This window comes from Giraffa tippelskirchi, chromosome 13 (assembly GCF_054371585.1).
Source record: "Giraffa tippelskirchi isolate mGirTip1 chromosome 13, T2T-mGirTip1v1.2.pri, whole genome shotgun sequence".
NCBI lineage: Eukaryota > Metazoa > Chordata > Mammalia > Artiodactyla > Giraffidae > Giraffa > Giraffa tippelskirchi.
The window spans coordinates 103,972,008-103,994,931 of NC_137287.1; the positions used below are offsets into that span (position 1 = coordinate 103,972,008).

At 53.6% G+C, this 22,924-nt stretch overlaps 1 long non-coding RNA gene across 1 annotated transcript in view; it reads right to left on the reverse strand.

Moving 5' to 3' along the window:
* Positions 1–16,787, reverse strand: part of LOC145533082 (uncharacterized) — a 32,576-nt gene extending 15,789 nt beyond the window's left edge. Inside the window, exons 1-2 of the long non-coding RNA XR_014073827.1 lie at positions 16,680–16,787; positions 314–425 (exon numbers count right to left, since the gene is read on the reverse strand). This is a non-coding gene — a long non-coding RNA (uncharacterized LOC145533082). The remainder of the gene's footprint in view (positions 1–313; positions 426–16,679) is intronic.
* Between the last annotated feature and the right edge of the window lie 6,137 nt (positions 16,788–22,924).

Below are 22,924 nucleotides of genomic sequence, written 5' to 3' on the forward strand. Positions count from 1 at the left end.
CTCTCCGTCAGAGGGCGTCCTGAGGTCTTTCATGACACAACAAAAATGACAGTCATCCTATGTGTTGTTTATTGTCAATGTCCCCATTCCCAGCCTTGGGTGTGATATCTTGTTCTCAGGAGTCTCCTTAGGGCCTACCCCAGGGCCTGGCACACATTAGATGATCGATAAACATTTGTGGGATGAGGGCATGAGAGCCTACCCTCCTCGTTGTACAGAGGCAGTAATTGAGGTTCAGAGAAGGTGAGTCACTTGCCCAAGGTCACACAGCAAACCAGAAGCAGATCCAAAACAAGGGCCCAGCTCAGCTCACCTGACTCTGTGTCCAGTGCTCTTCCACCTGCATCGTAACTGGCACTGAGGGCTCAGCCAGGCCCACTCCACTCTCCCTTACAGGACCTCTACCCTTCACCACTGTCTCTTAGCTGTGGGAAGAAGAAAGCAGTGGGTAGAAAACCCAGAAGAGAGCAAACAAGGGAGACTGAGCGTCTGAGACAAATGGGTCCTCAGGAGTCACCTAGTCCCACCTGACCAGGCCCAGCGAGGTTGGGCGCCTGGCCTGGGGCTTTGGGGCCCCAGTCCAGTCTTGCCCTTGCTTCCTGAGCTGGAAGGGGTTAAATTTTGTGCTTGGCTCCTGGCTCACTGTGGACCGTGGCTGGGACAGAACATCTGTCTGTTGCTATGGTTGCCGTACACTTGAAGGGGATGGCTGGATAATTATGGCAAATGCTGCCGAGCAAGTGAGCGGGTGCCCAGAAGCAGCTCAGGACCCCTGCCCACCCGGTGCAGTGGAGGCCGCAAGCCCCTTGCCTGGCTGGTTCACTGTAGGCCCTGTCCGCAGCCTTTGGCTCCTGGGCCAGGTGGAGGGGGGTCAGCCAGAGCCATCTTGACCTTTGCACAATGAATGGGCCTGGCCACGAGGCTCCTGGGAAGCCAGGAGCAGAACACACACTGGTAGCCTTGGCACTGGAGCCTGAGGGCAGTGGGCTGGCTGGGACAGGGAGTGGGCTCTGATCGTGTCTCAGTGCCTCCATGTCCTCCCCCCAGGGGAGATGCCCTGTCATCTGTCCCTTCTCTTTAGGTCCCATGGAGCCCAGGAGGTGGCAGGTGGGGACTGGCTGCCTCGGCCCAGGCCTCTCTGCTCTGCCCACTCTCTGGGCAATGCAGGTGGCCCCCCAGCCCCCCTGAGCCTCAGGGCGCTCATCTGCTCGTGGTGGCGGAGCTGAAGGACTGGGACTGGGGCAGGGCAAAGGTGACTGCCCCACTCTGGCTCACCAGGCCATTTGTGAACCTCACTCAAGCGGCCATGGATATGAATTCTAACCTGTGAACTGAGGTCCCCTGGAAGGGCTGGAGGCGGCTCAGTGCTGTGGCCAATCACACGGTTTGTCTTTGGATCCAACCACTGCCCGCTGAGCTGTGGGCACTGGGGAGGGTCACTCCCCACCCCACCCTCCCCTCTCAGTTTCCAGAAAGCTCTGTGCAGACTCCCAAGCAGACCCACAGGCGGACCTCAAGGCCTGAGACTCCTTCTGGCATGGCAGGCAGTGGGCAGGAGACAAGGGTTGGCACCCCCCACCAGGGCCACCCTTACAGGTTCCTGGTTCTCCCTACACCACAGCCCCCTCCTCCTGCAACTTCTCTTCTCTCCCCACCATCTGCTTCCCTAACATAAGAATTGCAATAATAATAACTGACATCATGCAGGTACCAAACACCGCACGTATCAGCTTATTTACTTCTCTCAACAATCTATGGGGAAGATGTTTCTAATGCTATTTTCAGATGAGGAATATCAAGGCACAGAGCAGTAAGGAGATCATCTCAAATTCCCCTGGGAGATAGCATAACCCCGAAGCTCAAGCAGAGCACACTCTTGGGGACTTCCCTATCGGTCCAGTGGTTAAGTCATCACCTTCCGTTGCAGGGGATGCAGGTTCGACCCCTGGTCTGGGGGACTAAGATCCCACAGGCCACATGATTCGGCCAAACAAACGAACAAAACACGGGGGCCGCACTGGGCACCGACTCCTCTTCTGTCTCCCTTCCCTCTGAGGATGACCTCTTTGGTGTCAGAGGAAGGTCTAGTTCTGGGTCACCGGTTCTGTGCACACAGGAGGAGCAGACACATGGTTAATTTTCTGCTCAATTCACCAAGCGCGGACCACACCTTACGGGTGGGGTCCTGGCCCGGATGGAGCAATGATCTGCGGATCTAGAGGTCTCTGAGGACAACTGCCCCCCAGTGCACACAGGTGGATTCAAATGAAGGCTCGGAGTCACTCTGGCAGTCTGGAGGCTGCAACTGGCTTTCTACGTTACAGAAATTCATGGAGACTAGGTGCCCTGCCCAAGGAACACAGCTATGTCCCAAGTGAGGCAGCCCCTGGGACCCAGAAAGTTGCACCTCAGGGAGCTGTCAGGGTGGGGTGGCTTTGGTCTTGGAGTGCTCACAGTAGAGCTACCAGCAGGTCCTGGTTTGCTTCCCCCAGACCCAGGCAACCTGGACAGGTGGTGACCCTCGCCCGGGACCTCCACAGACCCCAGCTCAGGTGCCACAGGCCCAAGATTCAGAGCCAGGCTGCCTGGTCTGAGCTCCAAGCTCCCTCTCTTCCTGAGGGTGTGGTCCTGGAAAGGGGAGGGCCCTTCTGGGCCGGGTCCTCCCTGCCCCGCTCTGGGACCTGTGGGCCCCGCCCCAGGCTACTTTAACAGGTTAGAGTCACTAATTCTGCCTTTGGAGACACCAGGCCTGCCTAGTTCCTGTTCCTCAGGGCACACAGGCTGAGTAGGGAGGCCCAAGCCGGCCTTAAAGAGACAGGCGCAGGCCACAGTCAAGCTCCTATTTAACAGGCAACTCCTGCGAGGCATGAATCAGCAGCCTTCTGGGCAACACCAGAAGCACTTTCCCAGCCAGGCCCCTCTTTCAGCCATTGGGGTGGAGCGGGGAAGGGGATGGCAAGGAGGTCTGCTAGGAGGGGCTTGTGGGCCCAGAAGGCTGCTCCCCTCCCAGCTGCAGGGCCTCCTTGGAGTCTGACAGGCCCCAGCCAGGGCTTCCAGGAGACCTGCAAAGAGGGCCTGCAGTGAGAGGCATGGGGGCCAGGCGGGGGGAGCCTGGTACCAAGCCTGGCTCTCCTGCTTCCTGGCCATGTAAACTTGCGTGGGGACCTGAGCTTCTCCAGGCCTCAGTATCCCTAAGCAATGGCATCTGACCTCTGTGACTTCTCTGGCCCCATCCAGTCTTCCTGAGATTCTCAAACTGAAACCGAACTTCCAGATTTCCAATGACACCGGCTGAATCCTGCCTGGGCCTTCGTGTCCCTAGGTCACAACATTCAGCCTGACACACAGTGCTGAGAAACACAGAATAAAAAGATGGCTGGCTGGCTGGATGATGGGAGATTGGTTGGGAAGATGGATCTATGGATGAATGAATGGATAGATGGATGGATGGAGAGAGAGAGACCTCTGAGCCAATGGACTCCTCAGTGCCCGGCTGCCTGGCTCCACTTGGGTAAGGGACCACCAGTGAGTGAAGGAGTCCTGGATTCCTCCCAGCTCTTAGCCTCACATCCACAGCCCCATCAGGGCCATCGATTTAACCTCTAATTTCCTCTCCATTCTGGTACCTTCTGGCTGAGGCCGCTGCCCTCTTAAGCCCGGATGACCATAGCACCATTCTCACTGGATACCCTCACCCCACTTCAGATTATTCTCCAAGAACTGGAGGGGTGAGAGTGGAGATTAGCCCCTACTTCCTCCTGCCTCAACTCTCTGCCCCCCTCCCGCCCTCCTTACCCTGGTCCACAGACCTCACCCCAGATACCACTGGGCCTCATCTCCTGCCACTCACACCCCCACCCCACCCCATCTCTCTGTGCTCCTTCACACTGACTGGTCTCCTCAGGTGCACCCTGCTTGTGCCCGCCTCACAGGCTGGGAACAACCACCCCCACACCTCATAACCAGTACACTCACCCTGTACCCACTTACCTTCCCACCCCTTCAGATCTCAGTTCACTGGTCACTTCCTCCAGGAAGCCCCCCTTGACTCCCAGCTTGTACCAGCCACTCCCAGACCTTTCTTTTCTAGCTCTTCTTGCCACCGGAAGCTTGTGCTTATCTGACTAATAGCATCTATTCTTCTGGTGATATGGCCCTTCATGAGTCCTTCCCCACTGGGTCCCCTGCACCCAGGACAGGGCCTGGCACATAATCAGGACTCACTGAGTATTTGTTGAATGAATGAATGAACAAATGAACAGATGGAAGGATGGATGGATGGAAAGGAGATGGACAGAAAAAAGGAAGCAGAGTAGAGGGTAAAGGTTAAGGTGATGACTGTTTAGACTGGGTGGTTGGGGGCCTGAAGTCTCGATAAAGAGGTCACCTTTGGGAAGAGTCACGGAGATGGTAGGGGGCAGGTGGTGGGCATCCAGACAGAAGAAAGCACTGCAGAGGCCCCCCAGGAGGCCAGCATGCCTGTCACAAGGACCCAGGAGAGAGTGGAATCAGAGAAGGCAGAGGGTGTCTGGCAGGCCTGTGAACACTGGAGTTTGTCCCAAGGGAGGCGGAGTGGGGGGGGACCTTTTGAGGACTCTGACAAAAGAGCGGTGGCTTCATCCCTTTCTCCCCCTGGGGTAGAATAATCACTCAGCGAGGGCAGGCCCTGTTCTGTCTGGTTGAATCACAGTAGTAAGTACGGTTTCAGGGAGGTGGCCAAGTGATCCTTGTACAAGGATCCGAGGGGACATCTGCCATCCTCTCTCTGGTGCTTCCAGTGGGAGGACCCTCCAGTGGCTTCCAGTTCACTTGGAGTAAAAGTGTCAGTCTTCAGGCCCCTCAACAGGTCTTCTCCAGGCTGTCCTGGGCACCGCAGGATGGTGGCCTCAGCCAACCTGGGCTCCACCTGCTACATACCAGTAGCATCCCACCCCTCAGCTGTGACAAACAGAACTCTGGGGACACTGCCAAATGTCTGCCTCTGGGGATAAAATCTTCCCTAGTGGTGGTGGGGGGAAGTAAAAACCACTGCCCTACCAGATCTGTGCTGTCCCCCCATCCCACCTCTGTCCTGGACCTCCTGCTGAAAATAGCCCCCACCACCACTTCCCAGCCTGTCCCAGCTTAATTCCTGCCATAGATCTTACCAGCATCTGACATTTCTTTAGTTCCTTTGTGTGTTTAGCTGGTCTGATTCCCCACTTGCCATGAATTCCATAAGGGTGGGCACCAGCTTGGATCCCCAGTGCCCAGCACAGGGCACTCTGAGTGTGTGATGAGTGGATGCCTGAATTTGGGTCATCACTCCCTGTTTTGTGGATGAGAAAACTGGATCAGGAGAGGGAAAAACTAGATCAGAGAGGTTTGGTGACTTACCCAAGGTCACTCAGCTGAGTCTATGACACCAGTAAGACTAGAACCAGGGCCTCTGACCCTAAATCTGGGTTCATATAGGGACTTCCCTGGTGGTCCAGTGGCTAAGATTCTGCTCTCCCAATGCAGGGGGCCAGGGTTCCATCCCTGATCAGGGAACTAGATCCTACTGAAAGATCCCACATGCCGCAACCAAGATCGAAGATCTCACATGCCGCAACTAAGACCCAATGCAACCAAATAAATAAATAAAAATAAATATTTAAAAGTAAATCAATCCATCTGGGTTCAGTTAACTCCATCTGTGCCCAGCCAAAGCCTGGGATGGGGTGGGCAATGCAGAGTAGCCAGAGCCCAAGAAACAGGATTCCACTGGGGCTCAAACCCGTGATCACCTGAATGTGAAGGAGATACATGCTGTTTGCATCAGGGGTCACAGTGTGGGGCTGAGGGAGAGGGAGCATCCCTCGGGGATATGAGCAAAAATCTCCCAATGATTAATCCATCCTAATGAACAGGGTTTTATTGAATTCTTTAAAAGACTCGGGCTGGGCATTTTGAAAAACATGGTTGCAGTGTCTCCCCAGGAAATGTGCTTCGATATCAGGCAAGCAAGCAGACACTCTTTAAGATAAAAGTTCAGTGAATTTACCCAGTAAACCTTCCAGCTGGGGTCGGGGGAGGCGGTGCTCAGGAGAAAGGGGTATGATTTCCTGAAGAAGAGAATACGCTTTTCATAAATTACCAGGAGGAAAATTGTATGTGTCGGAATAAACTCTGTCAAGAAATATAGCAGGGCTGCCGTATAGTTAATAATTCAGAGCTGTTCCCCAGCACGACGTGGGATTTAAAAAATATTTCCTTGAGATTGTTGTTTAAAAATACTGTTAGTGGTGGGGCACCTTCTCATCGCATTAGATGGCAGTAATGCCAGCCATGGGTGGGGCTTCTGGTGGAAGGCAAAGGACAGTGACACAGTGACTCACTGTGGTGTGTGAGTGAAGGACCAGAAAAGGACTACAGACACGCATCCCATCCTCCTCGCAGTCCCCAGGATGGAAGGTGAGGACTGTGGGACACAGAGAGGGCAAGAGCACAGCTCCAGACCACACAACTAGGAAACAGAGGGCGGGGTTGGGATGAAAAACCAGGTTGCGGTGGTTGAATTGCAACAACCTCACCCTGACTTTGAGCCATGGATTCCCCTCCTCTGTGCTTCAGTTTCCTCATCTCTAAACAGGAGATCTGTTAATTTGCTTCAACAACAAGTATTTATGGGGTACTTGTTAAAATCTAGGTATTGGGATGGAGTGTGAGCAAGACAGATCCTGTGCTCGCTTCCATGGGGCTCAGTCTGATGGAAGAGTCAGGTGATGAACAAATACATCCCATCACAAATGGTAATCAATATTATCAAGAAAAATAAAGGCCGAGTAAAGGGACAGCCTGGGTGGGAGGGTGGATACTTGAGTTAGGATCAGATGATAGTTGAAGAGAGACCTGAAAAAGAGGGAACTGAGAGGATTTCTGGAAGAACAAGACAGAGGGAACAGCAAGTGCAAAGGCCTTGGGTGGGGGGCTTTGGGGCTGTACTAGAGGAGCAGAGAGAGGGCCATCACAGCCAGAGTGGAGGGAGTCAGCTGAAGAGAGGTGGGAGGTGAGGTCAGAGATGCCGCCAGGGGCCAGATCACAGAGGACCCCGCAGAAATTCGGGTGTCATTCTGAGAATTCTGGGGACCCACCAGAGGGCTAGTTTGCAGGAGAAGGACCAGTTATAGTGTATGTTTTAAAATGACCCCCTGGGGAATTCTCTCCAGTGGTCCAGTGGTTAGGATTCTGAGCTTACCCTGCAGGGGGCACGGGTTTGATCCTCGGTCAGGGATCTAAGATCTAAGATTTCTTATGTCTTGGTGTAGCCAAAAATCAATCAATAAATAAAAATTAAAAAATAAAAAGATCCCCCCAAATTCTTCTGTGCCAAGTGAAAAACCACAGGACAGACACGTGCATGTATGCTACTGTCTGCGGTTTTTTTTAAAAAAAAAAAGGAGATAAAGGTATGCACTGATTTGTGTATGCATAAAATTATCTCTGGCATGATAGATGAAAATAGGAGGAAACAGTGTTTGCCTCTGGGGAGTTCTGCTGGGCTGGGACTGGGTGGGAGGGATATTTTCTTTATTCTCTCTTGCACCTTTTGAATGTTGAGTCATGCAAATTTGTTACCTATTCAAAAAATAAATAAATACATTTTTGGAAGCAAAAGGAAAAAAGGGAAGAAAAGGCCCCTCTGGCTGCTGTGTCGATAATGGATTATAGATGTGCCAGGGTGGCAGCAGGGAGGGAGATGGGGGAAATGCTATGGTCCCTTGGTTGATATATTCAGCACTACTTTACAGGTAAGGACTGTGAGACTCAGAGAGGACAAGTACCGAACCCCAAACCACACAGCCTGGACGTGGAGGATGGGGTTGGCAGGGAAGGCAGGTCTGTTAGCTTCCTCCATCCCTCCCATTCTCTGCCCTGTGTCCTTGGATCCTGGAGGTGTCCTCCCCGAGGCCCCGGTGTGAGGGGTCTGGTTCCCAGGCCCTGTACCAACAGCGGATCTTGCCCTCAGGAAGCGTTCATAAATATTTGCTGAGTGATGAATTTGTTCACCCATTCGTTCATTCAGTGGTGGTATTGGGTGCCTTCTCTGGGCCAAGCCCCAGGATTCAGTCAGGACCAAGACAAAGCCCCCTCCTTCCTGGAGTTCACATTCCCAGGGTGGGGTCGGGGGAGGATGTGGGGAGGCAGACAATTAGACATGACCTGAAATATGTCAATATCAGCACCAGGAAGAAAACTTAAAGCAAAGCAGAGAGGTAACAAGCAAGAGGGGAGGTGCCTTTAGATGATCAGCAAGGGCTGCTCTGAGGAGGGGGCATTAGAGCAGAGGCTTCGGGGAAGTGGGAGTTTGCCCTGTGGGGCTCCGAGGGAAGCGCATCGCAGGCAGAGGGAACAGTAGGCACACAGGGTGGAGCTGAGTACTGGAGGGGGAGGCAGCCAGGCAGAAAACCCCAGAGTGGGGAGGCCAGAAGGGACTGTCCCATCCTTTGAGGCTCCTGGGGTGTGCTGGAGAGGACCTGGCCATGTAGACAGAAGCTGGTGTCCATTCCCAGGTCTCAGCTGTCTGCTTTGTCATAGGGGGACAGGGTCACAGATGGAGGAGAGCTCCCCAAGGCTGGCCACACGCTACACGCGAAGAAGATCAGCGGTGCCTGATAGAGACTAACTCGGGCCTGGAGGCCGATGGAGCCCCCGCCCCCGCCATTGCCCGTCCCGCTGCAGTCCGGGCTCTGGCTCTGGAGACCTGGCCTCCTGTGCTTCCACCATCTGTGCATCACGGCTGGCCAGGCGTGCCTGACTCTGGGGTGCCCATCTGGACACCAAGCTGACAGCACATCCGGCTCAAGCAGGGCATCTCCCAGCGATCATTCACAGATTCATCAGGCTTCCAGGGATCTGGTTTTGTTTTTCGGCCCATCTCCTCTCCCGGTTGAGCTGATAGGGAAAGCATGGGCAGACAGAACTCACACTGCCTTGTCTCCTCCTCCGTGCAGGAGCCATGCTGGCCTTGACTGACACCCACGACCCACCCCCGCCTCCCCACCATTTACAGGTGTGTAAACTGAGGCTCAGAGAAAACTGCAGCCAAGTTAAGAAGCCAAGCCAGGATTTAAACCATCACTTGCTACCAAATCCCAATTCCCCCTGCCAGCAGACGGGGTGGGGTGGGGGTCGGGGACGACAATGCAACACCTTCATTCCCAGGTTCAAGGGAAGGGCCACTGTTCCTCCATAACAGTGAGGAGGTGAGCCGGTCAGCAGGCTGTGTGAACACGGCTCCCTCCTCCCCGTGGGGCAGCCGTGCCCCGGGCTCAGGTGACACAGCACCTGCAGTTTGAGTCACCACCTGCCTGGCCTGCCAACTACAATACCCCAGGGCAGCAGGCTGGGGGCCTCTGTCCACTGGCCCAGCCTGGGGAAGCCCAAAAAGGGAGGTCAGGAATGCTGATGCCAGGCTTCCAGAAGCTTCTCCAATTTCAGCAGGCCCAGCCGCTTCTGGAATGGACCCCAAATTCTTATCAGACCCCCATTGACCCCAGTGCACCCCTGACAGCCTGACCCCAGCCCAGACCCTCTCACAAGTGCCAGCTCCTATGTGCACACACGTTACCACCAAGGATGGTGCTTTCTGCCCTTGGCTCGTGAGGGGCTTTGGAGATTTCAGGGAAAACTCACAGAGGTGCCGCCATCCTGAAATCCACCATCAGCCAGCATCATTTTGGGTTAAGAATTGCCTTTTCCCAATTTTTACCTTAAAAAAATTTTTGCCTACAGGGACTTTCCTGGTGTTCCAGTGGTTAAGACTTCACCCTCCAATGCAGAAGACTTTAAAAATGGTCCACATCAAAAAATCTTTAAAAAAAAAATGCCTATAATCTCATGAGGGAGACAATGATAAATCTTTAACAAATCAGTGAAATAGGGAATTCCCTGGCGGTCCAGTGGTTAAGATTCCATGCTTTCATTGCCAAGGGTCCAGATTTGAACCCAGATTGGGGAACAAAGATCCCACGAGTTGTGCGGTGTGGTCAGGAAAAATTAAAAATAAACAAATAAAACCGGCTTGCAAGGAGGAAAGAGCATCAAATTCCTGTTATAGACTAATCAGACTTGAACTCAAATTGTGGTCCATGCCTTCACACCAGAGGCCTCTCTCTGCTCCTCCGGCCTCATATCCTTCTCTGGGTCCCTCTCAAAGGCGTCCCTTCTTCTCCATCCCCAGGCACTCCCGTGGAGTCAGTCCCTCCTCATCCCTCTCACGGACTGTTGCAGTAGCCTTGCCACTGATCACAGCCACTCCGTCTACACTCCACAGAGGCCATGGAAACTTCTCTCTCAAACACAGCTCTGACCCACCCCTCTCCCACTCAGAACCCTACTACGGTATTCCAGAAACCCCAGCAGTGGGTCCTGACACCTTAGCTTGGACTTCAGGGGCTTTTGTGGCCCAGGTCGCACTGTCTGTCTAATTCCACCTCTGGTTGTTTGAAAGCATGGGCTCTGTGGTTGCTGTGTGACCTTGGGCAAGTGACTTAGTTTATCTGAATCTCAATTCTTCATTCATAAAAGTGAAATAGGCCCTTGCTGCAAAGAGAGCAGAGTTTAAATTGCGTGATTTCAGTGAGCTCATGCCTGCAGCACTGGGCTGGGCATACAGTCAGAGCTCAATAAACGGAGCTATCTTTATTTTTCCACTGGCCCTAAGAAACAAAAAAAATTCCCCATCATAGCATGCTGTTTCCTGTCTCTGAGACTGTGCTATGTCCTCAGCTTTGACAGCCTGGTGAACTCCTATTGATCCTTCAATGCCCCTCTCAGGCAGTGCCCTGACCTGTATCAGCTCTCTTTCCTCAGAACACTCCCCTGTACTGGACAAACGGCTAATATGGAATTTTTCTATTTACTTGATCCTCCACTATATGACTGTGGGTTCCCAAGGCAGCAGCTGACAAATGACTGAACCAAACCAGCCAGGGAAGACTAGAGTGATGAGGGAGGGGGTTCGAGAGAGGAAGGAGGGAAAGGTGAGGGGCGGGGCTCTGTGGTTGGCCAGTACAAAATAAAACTTCCATTCTTTCAGTCATTCATTCATTCATCCAACAAATGTCTTTGCCCTCCTTTTCTACCTAAAGTCACTTGCTAACTTTCCACAGCTTTTAGAATCACACCTCAAAACTCCCCTTCATGGCCCACAAGGCCCTGAGATCCAACCCCAGACCACCTCAGTCTTCCTGTCCCTCTGTGCTCGTGAGATAACTGGCTCCCTTTGGTTCCTCAGGCAAAGCCACATTCTAGAATGTCCTTCTCCTGACCTTTCCAGGCCGGCCCTCTGGAGAGGCCTTCCCCAAACACTTCTGTGTAAATGGAGGCTCAGTCCGCCTGGCACCGGCTCCTTCTCAGCCCAGGTCTGTCTCCTTCCTCACCCTCACAGCCCACACCCCAGACACACTTGTGGGATTAAACAATTAACACCGCCTCCTCGCCAGGCTGTGAACTCCCCAAGTCCCAGCTCATGATCCTGACTGGTGACTTCCAGAGAGGCCACGCCTTTGGAGAGCTGCCTGGGGAGCCCGGGGAGGCTGGAGCCAAAAGGGGCCTTGGTAGCATGTAAGTCTGCCTCTTCATGTTATAACAACAATAATAAAAATAATCATATTTCCAACAATAACAACAGCTAACACTGCCCACGTGCTAGGCTCTGTTCTTTTCCACTCACTGTTTCCTAGAATCTGAACAATAGCCCCACCAGGGGAGTCTCCATTATATCCCCATTTTACAGAGGAGAAAACTGAGGCTGAGAGAGGGGGACTCTGAGGCTGAGAGAGGCTCTGGCCACAGAGCCTCTACTTACTCTTAGCTAACCCCTGGGCAACACTTCCAGATGACAGGGGGACAGAGAACAGCCACCATGAACACTGCAGCAATGCAGGGCAATGACAAGACTGAAGTGGGTTGAGGCGACACCTTTTTAGTTGTGTGACCTTAGCCAGGTCACATAACCTCTCTGGCCTCGGTTTCCTCATCTGTAAAATGGAAATAAGCACAGTCCCCTTCATAAGATGAATGTTCACAGAAGGGAGGCTCCCAGGGGAATGGATGCTGTGAAGGCAGAATTCTGGGAGTCCTCAAACACTGCTCCAGGCCCGGGGCCTCTCCCACAGCCAACCCCCCACAAAGCCAGTCTTGCTCCTGACCTGGTTCCACCAGGACCTGGGCAGGGCAGATGGGTGAGTGGGTCATAACACCCTTCCTGAGAAGGCCCAGAGATGCCATTGTAGTAGGTGAGACCCAGGGATCCTGGGGTATGCCATGGGCACCCAGGTGGCAACACCAGTCCCGAGTTGAGCCCTGAGCCACAGGGACCCTGAGCACCCCCAACCCTCCCGACACCTGCTCCCCCTCACCCCACGGGCCCGGCAGCGGGAACGGGCATCTGCTGGGGCCTCCCCTGGGCTGCACCAGCCTCCCGGTGCCCAGACAAAGCCCCTTTCCCCCAGGCCTCTGGGGAGGGGGCGGCCAGGCAGGGGAGCTGACAAAGGGAGCCGGTGGGGCTGCGCCCGGGGCTTGTGCCACCCCTCCCCGACCTGCCCAGAGCGCCCGCGCCCCCTCCTGCCACTTGGCCGCTTGGCTGGGGCGCCCGGCACCGTTGCTATGGCGGCAGCTCTGGGGAAGCTGCAGCTGGGTAATTATTGCGAACATCCATCCTGCCTCCTGCCTGCCCCGGAGAGCGGGGTAGCGAGCAGCCAGGGCCAGGGCAGCCCCTCCTCGCCTGCCGCCGGGTGGCCGCACCCTGGCCTGGCACAGCGCCCACCCGAGGTGCAGGGCGGAGGAGAGCCGTTCGGGCAGCTCGGGCGGCGTGCAGGCAGCTCCTACGGGCCCCCCAACCCCACTTCCACCATAGCCCTCCCACCCGGCCGACTCTTGGAGCTGACCAGCCAGGCCGGAACTTATTTTTTCTAGTTACCAACATACACACACACACACACACACACACACACACAAAACCCCGCCAGAGCAGCTCTTTTGTTCAGAGTCTTCCCTTAGCCCTTGTGGGACAGTGGGGGTCTGGTCTGGGCTGGGGCCTGCCACATGGGGACTGTTGCCCGGGACAAGGAGGTCCCTCTGGGGCCCTACTGTGGGCCCCACCACCTCCTCAGCCCCAGGAGCTCACCCTGGCCCCAGTGTCTAAATATAGCTCAGCCTGGCTGAGCTCGAGGTCACACATGCTCCCAACTGCCTGGGGTGGCCGCACCGGGGCCAGTGAGTGGCTTCCACTTGTCCGGGTGTCTGACAAGCATTCTCAGGGGCCTTCACTGGGCACCACGTGGGGTCCAGAGCCCCAGCCATGAAGCAGGCCTACCTCCGCCTTCCGGGGCTCAGGATCTCCTTAGAGAGACGCACAGCGGTGACACAAGGCGCTCACTCCGTGGGGGAACATGGGAAGGGGTAGGTGATATCGGTGAGGAGATCGCGGGCCTGAGGGGAGAAGCAGGCCCAGCAGAGGGGAGAGGGAGCAGGCTTGCGACAGCCTCCTGTGGGTAGGAGTGTGGGGTGCACCCCAACCCCGCAAGACACGGGGCCAGGAGCAGTGGGACACTGCAGGCCAGGGGTCAGCAGGCTGCAGGGTACAAGACACCCTTTCCTCTCCTTTGGCCCCTGTCCCTCCTTGGGGCTCTACACAGGCCAAGCCTTGGTTGAGGGCATCTGGAAGGCACTCAGCCAAGATCCCTGCTAGGGTCCTTGTTTTCCAAAGATCCCTGGGGGCCAAGGTGGAAATGGCAGGGGCATGAGGGAGGGAGGAGAAGCTGGCAGGGGCAAGGGCCATGGGCAAGGCAAGGTCCCCTGGGATAATAGGTTAGAGGGAAAAGGGAAGAAGTGATAGGATGTGGGGCTGAGAGGGAGGGAGGGCGTGGCCTGCCTTTCGGCTGCCTCAGCGCCCGCCCCCCTGCCCAGACCCTGGTCATTTAGGTGCTGACCAGGGCTCTGCATGGGATGAATGTGCAAAAATAAAAGGGAAAATGTTTGCTGACAGAGATCCCAGCCCTGACATGCTCCCAGACATCAGAGCCCCGGGGAGAAGACCGTTTGCTCCTCCATCGGTGATGGAAGGAGAGCAGCCCAGATTTCCTCAAAGCCTTCAGGTGAGGACCATCCGGTCCTGACGGCTTCTGGACCACACTTACCGTCATGTGAGCCATCAGTAAATACTGTCAATAAATCTTCCCAGTGGATCAAAGTTTTCCATATGGGAAGCTCTTTCCCATCCAGCCTCTTACACTATCTTCCAACAGTCCTGGTGCTTGGCTGCAATGAGGAACAGCATCGTACGCACAAGGAGACTGAAATTCAGACAAATAGCAGGGAAAGGGAGAGAGGGGTCATGAGGTCAAGCACCTGCTAGGTGGTGGGAACCTAACCCACACTGATCGGCAGCTAGAAGGTGCTGGGAGCAGAACCTGAACTCACAGCTGATGCCCTGGTCCAGAGGTCCCCTCGATCACCTCCTGAGATAGGCTGGCAGGAGTCAGAGGCCAGGCCAGACTTCACTACCTCTAGCAACATGTTTCCTGAGACTAGCAGTCAGAAGGCAGGGGGCCCAAGACAGACAGAAATGCCCTTAGGAATCATTCAATCTGACTATGACCATGTCTGGGGTTCCCTGGTGGCACAGACGGTAAAGAATCCACTTGCAATGTGGAGAGCTAGGTTTGATCCCTGGGTTGGGAAGATCCCCCGGAGGAGGGCACGGCAACCCAGTCCAGTATTCTTGCCTGGAGAATCCCCATGGACAGAGGAACCTGGCGGGCTACAGTTCATGGGGTCACAAAGAGTTGGACACGACTGAGTGACTAAGCACAGCACAGAGGACCATGTCTACCTTACAGACGCAGAAACTGAGGTTCTGCCAGGCCCAGACCCGAAGAACCTAGTCTTTTCCAGATCTTAGAGTAGCCCATTATCCCCAGACACAGTGGGTCCAGCTGTCCATGTGACACTTGGGGTTTTTCACTTGGAACATGGGAGAAAGAACTCCAGATGCGGCTTCAGGGGAGAGGGTCCTGGGCCAGCCCTGCAACTCATGTCAGCCATGGGGACTCATGGGTCACTAGGTCAAAGCGACTTGGATCTGGAGGGCTGAGGAGGGGCCAGCCCTAGCCATCTGCAGGAATCTTAATAGTGCAAGCGACAGTGACGGTGCACGTTTTCCGGTGCTGTGAGTGAGAAAATGAAAGTAAGGCCCTTGAAGGAGCATCTGGCACACGACAAGGCTACAAGACGCACTTGCCACGATTGTTATTATTATTCTTGCCCTTCCTCACCAGGTCTCTGCCCTGGCTTTTCTCACTTCATCCTCAGTGTGACTCTAGAGGGAGGTATTAGCGTTATCTGCATTTTAGAGACAAGGAAAAGGAGGCCCAAAGATATCCATCCACCCACCCACCCATCCATGCATCCATCCACCCATTAGCCATTCATCCATCCAGTCCAATCCATTCCTCCTATAGCAGAGACCCAGTTCTGGTTACAGGCATACAGGGGTGAGTCAGCGGCTTTGACCCTGCCTTCATGGGGCTTCCAGTCTAGACAATTTTCTAATCTGTAAAATGGACATTATGGTGTCCATCTCCTGGAGCTGTTGGAAGAGTGAGTTCGCATGTATGAAAGGACAGATCATGGGCATCAGTATTAGTAAGGCCAGGTGTCATTGGCTACAGGTGACAACGAGGGTGGTAATGAACTACAAGCCAATCCCCAGCCTCCATGGCCCACAGGGCAGACCTGGTCTCCCACAGCTTCCAGCTCTGCCCTTGGCACCATGACCCAGATCAGGCTTTTTCACCATGAACATGCCAGGTAGGGAATTCTCTTGTGGTTCAGTAGTTAGGACTCAACACTCTCACTGCCCGAGGCCTCGGTTTGATCACGGGTTAGGGAACTAAGATCCTGCAAGCTCCATGGTGTGGTCAAAATAACAATTAAAAAATGAAACTAGAAATAAAAACCAAACAAACAGAAAACATGCCAGGTTCATTCCCAACTCAGGCTTTTTTTCAGGCTCTTCCACTCACCTGGAATGCCCTTCCCTTTCTCCCCAGATCCTACCTGTTTCTCCAGATGCTCCCTCCTCACAACACACACACACACACGCATGCATGCACACATGCATGCACATATATACACATGCATGCACATGCATGCATGCACAAACACACTTTTCTATTGTTCATTGGTCTCAGGTGCTCTGGGGAGCCAGCACCACCTCCTACACACATCTGAGCTCCTGTGGGTGCAGGGCCCAGGTTCTGGGGCTATAGACGCCTGAGTTCAATCCCTGGCTCCTTCACCATCCTCTGCCTCCTCACTTGCAGGATTATAGTACCCACTGCAGAGTGAGTGCTTCAGGCTGGAGTGGCACCAGACATGCAGGAGGCACTTTACAAGGAAGAGGCCCTTAGGATGGTTCTGTTTCTTTGATGCCCCTGCGTGTTCCACCTTTCCACCCTTCTTTGCCCCACACTGCCCATGTAGCTGGAAACCTCAGGTTAAAGGGCTCCTGAAGGGGGCAGAGCCTTCGCCAAACCTCTCACCTTCATGGAGGAATTTCAGGAGGGGTGGCCTTTAGAAGGGGGAGAAATCTGGGGCTGTGGGGTTCCCCCCTTCTCCCTGAAAATCACCACAGGCAGCAGGCTACTCACCAGAATGGCAAGTCAAGATAAGGGGAAAGTTCTCCGCGACCCAGGTTTCAAAGCCAAGCCAGTGGAGAGATTGGAGGCTCATTGAGGAAGGATTATGCCAGCAAAGGAGGCCTGATGCAAAGGTGTGACCCGCGAGACAGCTCAGTGCTGGTGATGAGCACGGACAGAGTCGGGCGGTCTACGCCCTTGGGTGGGAGTGTGAATAAGACTTCCTGGAGCGTGGTTCGTGAGTAGCTAGCCCAAGTTCTCCCCTGCCCTTCAGCTCTGTCAGGGGCTAGCCAGGTACTTCTCCCTGAGAAATTGCTCGAGTGCACAGTGAGGCCAGGGCTGTTTGTGGAAACAAAGCAACGGAAACCATTTCAGTGTCCACCAGGAGGGGACAACAAAGAAATGATGGGCCAACTCACATCACAGAATACCGCATGTGTACCTGTTAAAAAGAAGGAGGTGATTATACCCATACAGGCACAAAAACTGTCCATAACACGTTCAGTGAAAATAATGCATCCTGCAGAAGACACACAGACTGTTACCATTTATGTGAGAAGCACACCATCACTACAGACACATCAAAATCCATAGTTACAGAGGATACAGATATGGATATAGACACAGGCACGTTTATTGTTTAATCATTTCGTCGCATCTGGCTCTTGCAACCCCATGGACTGGAGCTCACCAGGCTCCTCTGGCCACGGGATTTCCCAGGCAAGGTGAGTAGGTTGCCACTTCCTTCTCCAGGGGATCTTCCCAACCCAGGAATCGAACCCCCATCTCCTGGCAGTCTCCTGCATTGGCAGGAGGATTCTTGACCACTGAGTCACCAGGGAAGCCCCATAGATATAGGTATAGATAAAAATTGAGATATAGATATAGAAGTATAGACATATACAAAGGAGAGTAAAACTTTCAAAACGATGTCAACCGACTGACAGAAATGTTTCAGGGAAATGGAATTCGAGAAGCGCAGGGAAATCATTCAGGGATTTTAAGAATATTCATTGGCTTGGCTGCACTGGTTCTTACTTGCGACATGAGGGATCTTTCAGCTGCGGCATGCGAATTCTTAGCATGTGGGATCTAGTCCCCTGACCACGGCCCCCCTGCGTTGGGAGCACGGAGTCTTAGCCACTGGACAGCCAGGGAAGTCCTTACTTGGGCTTTTATTGGCTACATTTTTATTAACATTTGAGATATTACAGTGAGAATATTTTCCTAAAATGTGTAATGCTAAAAATTTAGAAGGAGCCTGGCCACATGGCTGGAAGGCTGAGTAAGGGCTGGGCCAGAGGCTCGTGGGGGGCAGGTCTGTAGGGGTCAGGGCCACTGGGTTCCTTAGGCCGCACCTGGAGCCTCTTCCTAAACCAGCTGTGGCTCCTTCTCCCCATACCGCCCCGGCCAGAGGCAGAAAGAACTGGCTTTGGCAGTGGCAGCATAGCAGACTCCCTGGTCTGGAGGTAGAGGAACCCGGCCCACGTTCTCTGCCAGATGGGCCCACTTCTGCTCTGTGAGGCTGGGCGGCCCCCAGAACCTGGCAGACGGGGTGACCTCAGACAAGAGGGCAGAGCAGTGGGCGGGGGACCCCACCAGTCCCCAGACCCGCATGTAGGATGCTGTGTGGAGCCTGAAGGTGTCTTCCCAGATGGCACTCACGCCTGAACCTGACAAACACGGCACCAGAGGAGGCAGCGGCCCACCTGTGCCCCCTGAACACCTGGCCCCGGCGCTGATAAGGTCACGGGTGGGAGCGGGGAGAAGGCCAATTGGTGGAGCAATTCCTGAGCCCTGAACTAGGCACTTTTCTTACTCTCTTTGACCTTTTAATTTCGTTTGGGAGCAGGGGGAGGTGGTTTAAGTTTTCGGGTGTTTTTTGGCAGAGTTGGGGAGTTTTTTTGGTCAGATAATGAAAACAAAGGGTTAAAATAATTCTAATAATGCAAAAGGTTATACAGTGACAAGTCGCGCCCCTACCTTTGCTCCCAGTCCGCCAGTTCCTTTCTAGGAGGATCCACTGGATGCAGAAGCAGGTGGGTGTGTTCAGAACCCGCCCTTCCCATACTAGCAGAAGCACACCGCAAAAACTGTTTTGTCCTTTGCCTTTTCACCAAAAATATGCATTGTTTTAGAGCCTCTTCATAGCAGTCCATCCGAGCCAACTCATTCTTTTTCATACCTGGACTTCCATGACATACAGAATTCTTTTTTAAAAAACAAATTAATTCATTAACCTGGCTTAGTTGCACCATGTGGCATCTTTCATTGTGGTGAGCGAGCTCCTCTCTAGTTGTGGCACACGGGCTCCAGAGGGCACAGACTCAGTGGTTGTGGTGCGTAGGCTTAGTTGTCCCATGGCATGTGGGATCTTAGTTCCCCTACCAAGGATCAAACCCACATCCCCTGCACTGGAAGGTGAATTCTCAACCACTGGATCACGAGGGAAGTCTCCAGACTTCTTCACCTGTAATCAGATCTGGAATTCTGGTCTCATGGTTTTGTGCCTGCCCCGTACTTACTTCTGTTCTGCTCAGCACTCCTGGGAGGCATAGAGTTCCCTGTGTTAGAGATGAATAAATGAAGGTGACCACCTCGTTTGCCTGGGGACTGTCCCAGTTTTAGTCCTGAGAGTCCCACCTCCCAGGAAAACCTTCATTCCCAGGTAAACTAGGGTGATTAGTCCCCCTAAAGGAAAGTGAGGCTGGGAAGGGGAGGAACGACCTTGTGAGTGGTCAGTGCAGGCCCGACATTGCAATTGTCCCCTTGGCACTGATGACACCATAGGAAGACCATGATAGCAGTGCCTGCTTAGTAAGTGCTTCCCCAGTGCCAGCACTTCACCCGGTCCTCACAACAGCCCCAAGAGCTAGACGGCAGGGCACTTTGCACAGGACCCATGGGCGGCAAACCCAGGTCTGCATCCAGCTGCAGGGTTGGCTCCCTCTCAGCCTCCAGCCCTGAACCCAGAACAAAAAAGGCGAACGAATAAATGAAGCACTAACATTTATTATTCTCGTTTTATAGATGGAAAAACTGAGGCACAGAGAAGTTAAGTCACACAGCTCAAAGCAGCAGGGTCAGGATTTGAACCCAAGAAGGCTCCCGAACCCATGTAACTTTGCCCTCTTCTGGAATGTTCTTGCCCACATTACCTGTTGGTGCCCCCACCTCCGACTCCTTAGACTGGTCCCCCCACCCCGGCCATCACTGCCACTAATTCCCCCTCCTTTCACTGCACTGCACTGCCCAGGCCCCTGGTCCCAGCCTCCTTTCACAGGAGTCTTGCCTCCAGCTCCCCAGTCTACACCTTGCTCTGTCCCCCTGGACTGCAGGCTCGTCCGGAGCCCAGAGTCTGAGTCTCAGCCTTTGCCCCACGGACTTTGTTTCAGTGGTTCACTCGTTCATCTGACTCTTCATTCCTTTGCTCAACAAACATTTGCTGAAACTGAAATGAGCCAGCTCAATCCCTGGTGCTGGAAATTCAAAGATGAAACTAGCCTGGGCCTTGTCCTCAGGGGACAAAGAAAACCAGACAAAGAAACAGCGCCTGTAACCCAGTGAGACAGCAGCTCTGAGGAAGCTGGCCTGGGCACACACGGCAGCAGAGGCAGGTGGGCGTGGGGGCTCCCAACCCTGGGGCTCTGGGGAAGCTTCCTTTAGAAGGTTTTGTTGGGCATCTGCAAAGATGAGGAAGAGGTAGCCAGACAGGGAATCAGGGAGAGAGAGCTGGGGGTGGCAGCCTGGAACAGCTCGGACAAAGCAGCTGGGACGTAGCAGAGAGCATGCGGTATCCAGAAAGGGCAAGGTGTTCCTTCCAGCTGGGGCCAGGCTATCCTCGGGCGGGGACATGTGGCCCTGGGAAATCCACCTACTCTTCTGGTTACCCAGCCAGCTCTGAACCCAGCAGGGCTTCCAAGAATCTCATGTCTAAGAATTAATCAGGAAAAAACACAATAATCAGCGATGTGGACATGGAATTATGTATGTGTGGAGGCTGTTTATCATGGTGTTCTTTGTTAAAGCAAACAAATGGAAACAGCCTCAGTGCTGAGTGCTGAGAAATGTTCTCCTAGCTAGGAGTTCACCACCGGCTGGAGTCCTCTGAAGGGCTTAGAAGTCAGGTTTTCAGAGATTATTTCGTGTTACCAGAAAAAGCATCTGATGTGATTTTTAAGAAAAAAAAAATAGCAAGATGCACACTATTATATTATTCTCAGTTAGGATGTATCTATATACACCTGTGTATCAGGAAGAAATGTATCCAATGCTTCACAGTGGTTATCTCTGGTGATGGGCTAACCTAGGGGTTGTATTTCCTTTTTACAAATAATTTCCTGTGTTCTCTGATTTTGCAACAGTGAACCAGTCTCACTTTTGTTTTCGGAGTCTGATTCTAGGAGACAAGCTCTGTGAGGCCAGGACTTCCTTTTCCAGCCTCCTCTGAACCCTACCTCCTGGCCCACCAAGAAACCTCCACTGGGACTTCCTGGCGATGCAGGGGACAATAGGTTCCATCTCTGATTGGGGAACTAAGATCCCACATGCCATGGAGCAACTAAGCCCTCATGCTGCCACTAGAGAGTTCATGCACCACAAAGAAAGTGCAAGGACGATCCCAGGTGCTACAACTAAGACCCAAAGCATCCAAATAAATAAAAAGTAATTTTTACAAAAGAGCCCTCCACTGAGCCACACAGCCCCACCTGTTCCCCAGAATTCCTGTGCGTTTACCTCTGCTGTTCCTCTGCCAGCTCTTCTCTTTCCCTCCCTCTCTGGTGAAACATCCCTGGCCTCCCACTGCCTCCGTCTCCTTCTTCCGAGGACCTGGCACACGCAGAGTGCCCATGCCAATGAAGGCTGGGTTTACCCACCCAGCTCCTGCAGCAGACCCTAAGCTGCTAGAGAGAAGGACCTGCCTTATCTCCCCCAAACACTCCAACAGGGGACCAGATTTACTGTATTTATTCCCCTCAACACTTTATTTTGAAAATGTCTAAACCTCTGAGACACAGTAAGACAAACACCCACATGCCCTTCACTTAGATTCTTCACTAGTCACTTCTTCCATCCCTCACCTGGTCTTGCTGACCCAGGGCAGATATCTCAGATCAGGGCTGGGGCTTGGAAGGTGCTCAGCACCCACTGGAAGGAAGCAAAGAAGGAACAAGGACACAGTGTTGCTCCGCTCTCAGCCCTCTGCCCCAGCGAAGATCCGTGCATGGCAAAGCACCACTCTTTCTAAAAGGCGGACACAGCGGAGTCGCTCACCTGACTGGAGGCTGGCTGTCCACAGTCAGTGCAGACCCTTCTTGGACATCCAAGGCCCCTCTGTCCCTTCTGGCCTCCTCATCACTGACCCTGGGAGGCAGCCTTGCCTCCACACCAGCCCGCTCCCCACACTCTGTGGCATTTGGGTCTTGGAGCCTCTGCCTTTCTCGCTCACCTGGCATGGACACACAGCCTCGCCTTCCACATCCTCAGAGAAGCAGAGGCCTTCCTCGGCCTCTGTAGGGGGTCCCCTCATGCTGATTTGCCCAGGAATTTACTGTTGAGCACTGAAAGTCGTGCGTCCTAAAAATCCCTTAGCCCCTGGCAGATCTCAATGGCTCTTACAGGGTGGATCAGACCCTGTTTCCAGGAGTAACTGTCTGTGAGCTACCTGGGGCGAGCCCACTTCCCCACGCCCTGCCAGAGCCACCGAACAGACCCAAGGCAAGGTTTGCTGATGCTGGTTGACTGCCTCAAGGAACGAACGAATGAATGAATGAATATGAATGAATAGATGGATGGATGAACAAACAATAACACTCTCTCCTTAGAATCTTTGCTCAGATGGCACCTTCTCCGTGGGGCCTTCCCTGGTCACACTGTCTCACATAACAAGTCCTCTCCCCAGGACCCCTCTCCCTCTTCCTGTTATACCAGCTTCCTCAGGGTGTCTATCACCAGGTGACATTCCCCATATGTCACTGTCCATTTTCTCTGGGGTCTGTCTCTCCCATTAGAGTGTTAGCTCTACCAGGACAAGAGTTTTGTCAGTCTTGTTTGCTGTCATATCCCCAGCGCCTAGAACAGTAGGTGGTCAGCAGGCATTAGTTGAATGAATGAATGAATGAATGAGTGAGTCTGCATTTTCCTGCAAAAGGTGGAGCCTTGGGGCCTTCCTCTCACACATTTGGTCTTTAGGGCAACTTGCTCCACAGACGTCAGCAAGCATGGTGTCAGTGGATGCGGAGCGGGGTTTAAGAAGC